The sequence below is a fragment of the Cynoglossus semilaevis genome, chromosome 9 (assembly GCF_000523025.1).
Source record: "Cynoglossus semilaevis isolate Cse_v1.0 chromosome 9, Cse_v1.0, whole genome shotgun sequence".
In the NCBI taxonomy this organism is placed as follows: domain Eukaryota; kingdom Metazoa; phylum Chordata; class Actinopteri; order Pleuronectiformes; family Cynoglossidae; genus Cynoglossus; species Cynoglossus semilaevis.
Window position 1 is genome coordinate 5,810,962 of NC_024315.1, and position 9,620 is coordinate 5,820,581.

Consider the following 9,620-nt stretch of genomic DNA (forward strand, 5'->3'; position numbering starts at 1 on the left):
TTGACACGCGGCGGAGAATGTAACACAAAGCAGCCGGGCGACTTGTAAAACCCCCGATGTGGATTCTATTCAAACATTATTCAAGTGGAAAAACTGATTACATGTTGTATTGACTGTATTAACTATATGTTATTAATTCATCTTAAGGGTTTTGGGGAGGTGTAATGTAAATAAAGAGTAATAATCTAGTTGCCTGGTTTTCTGTATAGATGTGCCTTTATATCTAACGGTCGATCTAACCCATTTAAGGACTTGGGGTAGATTGGTCCATTAGGATTATCAAAGTAAGATGATTATGGTGCAAGGTCTTTAGTGCAATGGTAAAACATCTGATAAACATCTTTCTAAACATTTCTAAACATCTCTCCTGTGTGGTGGAGGCTAACAGGGACGGCCTCTGCTGCTATATTCTAATGTTGGTCAGCATGGAGGTACTCAGAGAGAGATCAATGTTTTCTCAGGTGGTACAGAGCATAAAAGGTTTGAGAACAAATGCTTTAGTGTATTCACATCATCTAGGGGTCACTAACGAGAGGCAGAGTGACTTCTCTTGGCAGCCAATTTTTGGTGCAGCTGGAGAAAAAAAAAGGGACAAATCTCCCCATTGTTATCTCTTGCTCTTCTTTCATCCCTTCCTTAATGGTCAACCGACTGGCAGTTTTTAGCCAGGTGCGACTCCATGTCTGGCTGTGACCCTTCCTTCTCTTCCCCCTCTCACTTCACACGTCTCCCTCACCCTATCTATCTTACTGTCTCACTCTGTCTTTTACCCACTCTCTCTCTCTCGTCCCCTCTCTCCTGATACAAGGTGACGGAGGCGGGCATGTGTGGGTCTCCAAGAGCACGCCTCAGGGATTATACAGCCCGCTTCCATGAAAGATTCATGACGCCGAGGAGTGTGTATGTATGTGTGTCGCTCACGCTCCGCCAGTGACTGGAAAAGGGAACTGGGAAAGACGGAGAAGAAAAGGAAAGAGGGTGGAGGGATGGAGGGTACAGAGTGTGAAACAAATTGATGGAGCACAGTGGGGCTAACTCTCCAGGTTGCTATTATACCACTGGCTTCTGTGTACATTCTTATAGCCGCCATTTTGCTCCGGTCTGCCAAACAGATCAATGGCATGACTTGGAACAGCACATTTCACGTCAGCATTTTTTTGTGAACATACGTTATTGGAAATTTACCATAGTTTAACAGACTATATATTGAATAGTACATTTATTTATTTATTTTTTAATGGAGAAATGATACCATAGCAATAATAATCATCATGTTTACAGAGAAAAATGATGGGAAATAAAAGAAAATGATTTACGTAAAAAAAGAAATTAGATAGATTTCCTGCTTTAGTACTTATGTATTGCTTATACGTACGTATGTACGTTCTTAACCATTAAAATTCACCCCACTGTTGTTCCAAGCTAACTTCATTATAATGACAAATATTTGAACTTGTTCCAACTTGGGCTCAGGCCAGGTTGTATTTTCTAATGGCCAGCTGCCCTCGTGAAGACCTCTCCATGACTATATTTAACAATACGCAGTAGCTCACGGATAGAAACATAAGTAAGCCGACCTGTGTAGTGTAATTCCAAACTCTGCATTCTTTTTATAGGTTAATGTAGGCGTTCAGACCAAATAAAGCGCCGTGGCCTGCACTGCTGTGGGTGTATTTGCTGTGGGTCAGGGTGAGATTAAATGCAATACCAAAGATAACTAAAGAAATGCATCTATGGCAACAAAGCAGAGCAGGATAACGATTAGTGCAGAACAAGAGGCGACGGTGAGAGTACAGCTACTGCACTGTACATAGACATATATACTGTAGGTAGTCGGGGAAGCAGTACTGCTACTGGCCAATAGGAGTTTACCACACACAAAAAAATCTGGCTCCAGTAGCACTTCCTTCAAGAGATTTCTTTCATAAGATGTTGAATGTAAACAGTTCATAATGTTCTAAATTAAACCATATTTCTACTGAGATTTCTGAGATTTATTTATCTTGATTATTGCTTTCTATGCGGTTTGACATGGTGGGTTGTGTTGTCGACTGTGGTTCCATCTTTGTCCTTGTTTGGTCTTTCAGCCACGGTGATTTGTCGGCAGGAAGGCAGGGTAGATTACTGATACACAAAACTTGTGTTTTCTTCTCTTCTTTTCTTGCCAAGTTCATGCCAGAAAACACCGGCTGACACAATAAGCAGCATTTAGTTATTCTCAGCTGGAGGAAGTGTGTCTTTGCCAAATGTTTAATGGTGCAGGAACTCTTATTCATGTGCCTTCACCTTGGCAGTCTGGCTGTGAGGGAGGGGGGAGAGAGAGTGGAGGTGCTGCGTGTGAATGTGTTTATATAGACCTCATTGAATGACTCTAATAGCTCCTCGCTGGCCTGTTCCCACTTCCTCTTTCTAGCATCTTCAAACACATTCCATTATTGCCCCTTTTGATTGCATTTTAGATTAAAGACTACGACTGGAGGGAGAGGAGTGTGATGGGCAGAGACGGAGTGAAGAGAAATTGTGGTGGTGAGAAATAGATGGATGAGGATGCTTTCAGATAGAGGATGTAAAAAGAAGGCCAGATCAAGGGGAGAGACGACCAGACTGACAGCCAGGCAGGATAAGACGGTACGGACGCAGTAGACACAAGGACTAAGACAAAACGCAGAGAAGGAAAAGAACCTCAGGGCTAGCGTATTATATGGCTGTTACCCCCCTCCGGTGCAGCAGCGAATGGGAGGGGCTCAGTACCCACTATTCCACTGACCTTGTAGGTCAGTTGGAGGAAAGCAGCATTAATCAAACTGACACCCAAGCTGAGGCGGATGATATCAGGCAGTATGCCCACAACAACAACACCCCCACCCCGACCGCCACACCAAACACACACGCTTACTTTCTACACACATCTGCTACACAGTGTATTTGCATTCTTCTATTCTTGTCCTGCTTTTCGGTCGCTTTTCGATATCACCATCTTTTCACTTTCTTCTTTCAGTCTCTCATTTTCTCCATCATCCACCTCTCGCCTCTGTTTGTGCCCCCAACCCTCTCTGGATCTCCATGCTACAAATAGTGAATTAACCCGACTCTACCCTGTGTTAATGGACTTCTAAATATCAGTCCTTGCCTTTGGATATGCCACCAACGTTTCCATCGGACGTGAGATTGAGTTGCTTGCCTTCTGGCCACATGCAGACATTAAGATATCAATATACTCATTTTTCTGTCTGCACTGATGCATATTTTGAGGGAATGGCCAGTGGGCATTCACTTATGGATGTTTGTTAGATGTAATATATGTGCAGATGTAGGTGGAAAAACAGCAGCGCGTGGGGCTGGACCTTAAATGTAGGCATTTTTAGGTGTCCTTTATAATGCCCTTTTCTGTAATGGGAAAAATATATATATATAAAAGCCAACAGTGAAGATTGTGCAGACACATACACTACTTTCCTAACCCAAAATACACTTTTGACCTTCTTTATTGGATCGTGATACCAACCAGCAAGTGGAAAATAGGACAGTGAAAAATAAAGTCAACAAACAAGTGTGTTCATGTGGTTGTCCTGTGTGTTGGTCAATACAAACCAATCAATAAACCCAGGCCTATACTGAGCAAAATGTCTAATGTCTGTGTATGTGTGTGTGTGTGTGTGTGTGTTTGAGTGGGGGGGGGTGGGTTGTCACAGCAGGCTGGGTTCATCTGTGAGTACCCGTCTGCAGTGAAAATAGTATTGATCTGGTGAAGATCATGTGAAGGTCAGGGTTTGTTGTCTGTGTTTGCACCCTCTTGAACCTAATACACTGTCCTTCTCTGTCCATTCACAGCAGGTACTGTATATAACAGCTGATACTTTGTCTAGAAACATCTAATCCCACACTAAAAGCTCTGTGCTGACCGAAGCAGCAGTTGCTGAATCTCTCTTTGACTCTGTCTTCAGTTAATTTCATAATTTCACACAGTAATTAATTTTGACAAAACCGGAAAAAAAAGTGGATCCTGTGATTTTTATCTCTGTGATTGACACGTCGTCTTCCTTCCTTTTCTGTGCTCATCGTCATCATTTTTGAATGTTGAAACAGAAACTAGGCTTGTTAGCTCTTAATTATTCATTTGAATCCATAAAGGCAATCAATTAAGCTTAAGTGTGCAATAAATCTGATTAACCAGTCAGTTCCCAAAACACCATAAAATCCACACAGGTCTTATACCCTGGTAATGAGTTTACAATGAGGATGGGGGAAGCAGCTAATAAGTGAGGGCACTCACTCATAAACACACATGCACAAATCACAGAATGTAAACTAATATTGGTGCTGATGCTTTTTTTTCCAGGTGATAATTTGACATATTAGCTGTTGGGGATGAAAGATAAGCAGGGCTTAATGCATGCTAATATTAAAGTCAGCAGCTTGACGGAGAATAAAGCCATGTCATCAGGAAAAGGCACACTCTTAATTAATAGGGGGATTCATTAGAAAAACAATGACTCAGTTGAGAAACATTCATTAACAAGATAAGACATTTGAATGAAAACAGACACATTAATGCTAATGTGTTGACAGTGAGTGTGAGAGGCTACGTTCAAGCTCAGAATATTGTTAATGCAGCATGCATGTGTTTGATTGGGCAAATCTGCGGGCTTCTCTGCTGCCACTGCTGTATCATTTTCCCATTATTCTCTGACACACTTGCCTGCTGCCTCCGTCCCTTCATCCCTCCCATCCACCCTCCCAGCCTGCTTCCATCCATCTCCGCCTCCCTCCCTCTCTCACTGGCCTTTACCTGCTCACTCGTCTCAGGGGAAATTACCACAGCTCAGAAACACCGTCTTACTGCACTGCACCGTTCTGCTCTCTTCTGCATCCCTCCACCCATACAGCACGCATGCAAATGCACACATACATACATACTTTCAACGCGCCCTCTCACACACAAGCATGCATCACGCTGTATTGCACACAAAAACACCCCCACGTTCACATGGGTCTGTTTAACCCCTTCCCCATCCATTTCATTGCTTCTTTAACAGCAGCTGCCTGCATTGTATATTGTGGCCATTGTGCATTCACTATAACGCAGTATATTATTTAGTAGCAGCAGCACATTAGTACACGGAAGATTAGATTACTTTGATGCCAAAACATGTTCAGGGTAAGGCATGTTTATATGACAGCATTTATATTACATATTATATTTTCCTGTGCTGGGATTTGTAAATCTTTTTGTGGTATAATTTATTTCTTATTCCTAATGAACTTTAATTGAAAATGTTGGTCCTCTTTATGGGATACCAGGGTTCCTATAGCGACTTGCGGGCAGCCTTACATTTCATTACAAGGTTGCAGACCACGATGCAATATGATGACCAATAGAGCGTCACATCAAGGCCTCGCCATCACAACTGGATGTGCCCTTTAATCATTATAATAACCGGTTCTCAATGAGGATTTCAGCTCTACTGTAAAATATTATAACCTGACAAATGTGTCTTGAAGCTGAGGCAGGTTTTTTTTTTTAAACATTCTTCTTTCATGTGCAGCCAGTAGAATGTTCCATTTGGCTCCATCTTTTGTCGGAATTATCACCATGGCAGTCCTTTTGCATATGTCAAGTCATGCCTTTGGAAATGTCACTTTGAGCGAAGCTGCAGCCCGTTGTCTGCATTTTGATTATTCACATGCATAAAGTCCAGACTGTGGAAAAGGGTTGTGTATTCATAATCAATATCATAAGAGTGACACCCCAGTGCAACAGTCATTCTGTGTCACATGTCAGACCATAAATGTCTCCATCTTTGATGCTGTGTCCAGAGAAGGACCAAAAATCAGGATTTGGTTTTTGACTCTGTTGCCATTAAATATATTGCCTGGCACAAGGTCACAGATAAATGCATTTGGAGAGGTCTTTGAGTAACATAATAATTAGTTTTAATGCAAAAGACAGTCAACTCTAACAAGTCATCAAGGTACTGACGAGTGTCCTTGAAAGAAACCAAGTCTTTATTTCCATCATGAGGAGATCGTCTGTATGGAGGCGCCTGTGTTTGATCACCCATTCTAATGACAACTGAAGGCTACAACATGTGCTTTTTATATCTTGGACAGCAGCGCTGAGGTGAATGACATTCAACCACATCATGTATGTTTACTAATAGATGTGATGTTTAATCTTTTGGAATGTTTGTTGTGTGTGTGATGTGTAAGTATAAATGTATTGGGTGTAGAATATTTTGTTGTCTGAGAGTGTATTCTAGGAAGTTCAGTCACTGGCTATAAATGAAAACCTTATGGCTGAAACATCTTGTGATTGGACTAGAATTAATACAAAGAGACAAGAATGCTGACGCAGTAATGAGGAGAAAAGGAGGAGGAGGAGAGGAGAGAAGAGCCGAGCATTGTCTGCAAAGGGAAGGAATGACTATTGCCTCAGCTGCAGTGTCTGGGCTGTTTCTTATCAGAATGTCAGGCGGACCTTTTCCCATTGGCTTGATTCAGTTAGCATTCAGCTTAAATGTGAAAGCAATTAGAGAAATTGGCAAAGTCAAACAAACATCTCAGAGAAACCTTGATGAATAGCGGTGATGCTCTAGAGTAGATGAGAACCAGGAGGAGTGGTTCATACATGTAAATATAATTGCACATTGCATCGCTGAAAATAATTCTAACCTTTGATAGAGATTATGGCAAACGACTACTGATGTTTTCAGAACGGTTCTTCCTCATGTTTGGGGCTTGTTTCTCCATAGGTTTATCAGTTTACCTTAATGAGATTCAAACCGTGAGAAATGATCGTGCTTCAGTTTGCACCATGTTATAAATCAAACCATTTAACTTGCTGCTGTTAGTAAGCACATTTACAATGACATTATTTAAGTGGCATGAATGAGCAGCAAATCTCTTTGTATAGTAAAATGTTCTGTGATTCACAATGAACTACATTTCCCCTAAGGTTTTTTTTTCCTGAGGTTGTTCTCGCCTGCTCTCACCTCTTTTAACCCTGAGTATGGAACATTTGCTTTTTTTCATTCATATGGAGTTGGCTGGTTTATTAGCTCTGGGCATGTTGCCTTGAAAGTGGAAAAAACACTTCTGGCCAGGACCCCTGGCTTTCTCATTAGCAGTCTCTTCGAGTAATGCATACAAGCCAAGAGCTTCCCTGAAAGAGTTCTCACTGGTCAGTCCTCCCCTTTGTGGATCGCAGCCTTGACCTGTTCCCACCGCACAGTGTGTGAGTGTGTCTGTGTGTGTTTGTCTGCACGAACAGTCATTTCCATGAGAAAGAGGTGTAGAGAATAGAGACAGGGGCCACATTTACTCTTTGTGAGACTGCTGCAAACGCAGTTCAGGGCATAAGGGCGACCTCATCCATCATGTCATGAATAGCCTGGAATTATCGCCCCGTGTTTCTGGACATCATGTGATCCGGGGATTCCTGACAAAGGTCATCTTGGGTAGAGGAACTTGGGCTGGGCCCATTCAGAGACATTTGGGTTTGCTAAATAAAGTTCATGATGCAAGTTCCAAACTGCTCGTAGACTTTTATGACTCTCTATTTCTGTACTCGTGCGCTATTTTCATCATGAGCCTCATGGACACTTTATTGTGTGGCAGGAGGGTGAAGGTTGAAATTTGATTGATACCGACAAGAGACCTGAGAGGAACAGAATAGACACTGATGTTTTGTACCTCACTAAAGTAGTATGTAGATTCATTTTTTTCCGAGGCTATTCCAAGGTCCACTGATGTACGATGATGAGGAAGTAGCCAAGCAGGCAGTCAAGAGCAGCTGTGAGTGCAGCTACTCAACGTGAAGGAAGTAAGGCTGGGACAAACATATGCCATAGATAGTAAATCCTCTGTAGATCAGAATAGACAAACTTGCTTTAATCCCTCAGAGTCTAGCAGTAGGTGAGTGTGATATCTGATGCAGTTATCGAAAGTAGCAATATTCAGTGTTTGAATGATGGTGAGGCAAAGCTGGATGGACTAAGAGACGATCATCTTGTCTGAGAGGATCCAGCAGATGTCTGCACTTCTTTCATTTAGTTGCATCCTTATAAACAGAGAAATGTGTGTGTGTTTGTGTGGGGGGATGGTGGTTTTAAAGATGTAGGGTAAATAGAAGTTAGCATCATTCGTGATTGACAGATTTTGATAAAATTCTTTATTCTGTCATTGTACACATGATACAACTAAATTTAGAAAGGGGACTGTCAACTGAAGATTTGTCTTCTGCAGTGATGTTCACAAATATTGGGGAACATTACCAACTTGGCACCTTGTCGCCTCGCTCCACTTGGATATTCCACCTGTCAATCACATGCAGTGCTCAGTTTCATTCACCTTCCAACACAGTGTCTATTCATTTCCTTTCTGGGGATGTGTTTATGATTATTAAAGACTTTTTGTTCTTGAAGAGATGAAAATACAATACAAAATCAAAATGAAATCATATGACTGGGGGATCTAGGATGAAGTAGTTTTTTTCTTTTTGCATTACCTCAGGGCCTTAAGTAACTGTAGATATCAATGGGAACTTTCCATTCATTTTGTCTATGAATAGAACCTACAGTTTCAACATGAATGTATTGGTTGCTTAGTTCTCTGTGATTTTTTAACATTATTTAATCTGACAAAAACAGAGACCATATGTTACAGAGTTTATGTTGCTATCATGTCTGTGTTGTCCCTCACCTCAATTCAATTTGGTAAAATGCAGATTTTACTGTCTACACAGTACACGTCTCCAAAAATCTATAACAGAGGCACATTTGTTTCCCTTTTTGAAGTGCAGTCTTAGCTGCATGCTTCAGCAATTACCTTGGAAATATGAGCTGCTAGTCTGTCCACCCTCAGAGTCCGTGGGGAGGATTGGAGAGTGGCGAAGGGCGGAGCCTTCGGTCGGGGGCGGAGCTAACGTTTGCTGTTTTGGTTGGTTGGGAGTGACGTCTCTGGAGCAACTTCCTGGTCGGGGAGCTCTCTGGGAGGAGGAGAGGTAGACTGCAGTGTTGTTAGTTTGAACAAAATGGCTGCGACACCATTGTCAACGCGAGCTCCCTGAATGCTTACCATGACTGTCCGCTCCGCTCTCTGGATCCACGCAGAATGTATTTCGCCGGAGTTGCTTCTCACTCTGCATTCACGGTAGCTTCGTCGCGGCTCGTCCAGCTGGCAACCTAAACAAACAAACGAAAAACATTTCTTTTGCACTTTAAAACAAGTTGGCTGGCTTGCTGTGACGGTGACCGTCGGCTTGCTCCAGTACGCGAGAAGTCGTCGGCGTTTTTTTTATCGAAAGCTGCGCGATTTCTTCGCTTTGGAAAACCTCTACACAGTCGACGACTTTCAGCGCCAACCGGCTCACATTAGCTTACACCATATAGCTGCTTTTTCATCATTTTATTCTTGTTGGATTTTTTGTTTTTGTTGTTAGTGGTGCTCCGTTCCCCTCCCCGCCCCTTTTTATAACGTGACGTTGTAACAAAATCTTTGACAAGTGTAATTTCTGTGGTTTATTTTAAATATTTTTGCTCAAGGCGCACATTTGTGTGTTACAATACATCTGTCTCTGCAGCCCGTGTTTACCTCGGTATTTTCAGTAGCTGCAGCCGGCG

The 9,620-nt window shown here is 42.2% G+C and overlaps 1 long non-coding RNA gene across 2 annotated transcripts; it reads right to left on the reverse strand.

Moving 5' to 3' along the window:
* Window positions 1-5,824: 5,824 nt before the first annotated feature.
* Window positions 5,825-9,376, reverse strand: LOC107989030 (uncharacterized). Of its 2 annotated transcripts, none has more exons than XR_001760526.2 (3): window positions 9,076-9,376; window positions 8,827-8,986; window positions 5,825-8,315 (listed from the first exon to the last, which is right to left on the reverse strand). It is a non-coding gene; the product is annotated as an uncharacterized LOC107989030 (long non-coding RNA). The 2 variants fall into 2 exon arrangements; XR_003050704.1 differs by having other exon boundaries at window positions 8,827-9,006.
* Between the last annotated feature and the right edge of the window lie 244 nt (window positions 9,377-9,620).